The sequence below is a fragment of the Balaenoptera ricei genome, chromosome 6, assembly GCF_028023285.1.
Source record: "Balaenoptera ricei isolate mBalRic1 chromosome 6, mBalRic1.hap2, whole genome shotgun sequence".
NCBI classification, from domain to species: Eukaryota; Metazoa; Chordata; class Mammalia; order Artiodactyla; family Balaenopteridae; genus Balaenoptera; species Balaenoptera ricei.
Window position 1 is genome coordinate 97,442,461 of NC_082644.1, and position 721 is coordinate 97,443,181.

Sequence of the window (721 nt, forward strand, 5' to 3'; positions counted from 1 at the left end):
CTGGACCTTGGGGATGGTAATAGCAACCTCAGATACATTACAGAGCATTATATGAAATAATTTTTAAAGGTCTGCCTATGATGGAGTCAATCAACTACAGCTGTTATCTCATTCTCTGAAAAATATGAGAAGGAAAGACAAACACTTTTGACCCCACTTCTGACCAAAGCTTTACCTAAACAAATGAATAGCTGTGTTTAAAAGTGGGGTGGGAGTGGGGGAATACATGTCACCATTAATTAATATGCTAATGTATTTTACTAATGGTAGCCCTTTGTTCGGGGGCTTTATTGCATAAGTATACCTTAAAGTATAGAGGCTCCCTAAAGAAAACATTTTCTAGACAAGCGCCTTCAACCATTTGACCTGGAAACCTTCCCATCACCTTGCCAGTTCCACCTGTTCCCCTAACTGCTCTGCTCAGGCTCAGACCCATGCAAAGGGAGGACTGAAGTTTTGTTCCACTGAGGAAACTGATGGTCACAACTTCCCTTGAAAACCAGGTGATAACGATGTTGACTACATGAGTTCAGTCTGTGCCAGCTACCAGGCTAAGAGCTGCATATGACTTAGTTCCTTAAAATCTCCTTGATGTGCTCTGCAATAGGTGTTACTATGATCCCCACTTCACAGGTGGGAAGACTGAGGACCAGAAATATCAAGACACTTGCTTGAGATCACAAGGCTGGTGTAAGTTTTGAAGTCAGGATTTAAATGCAGG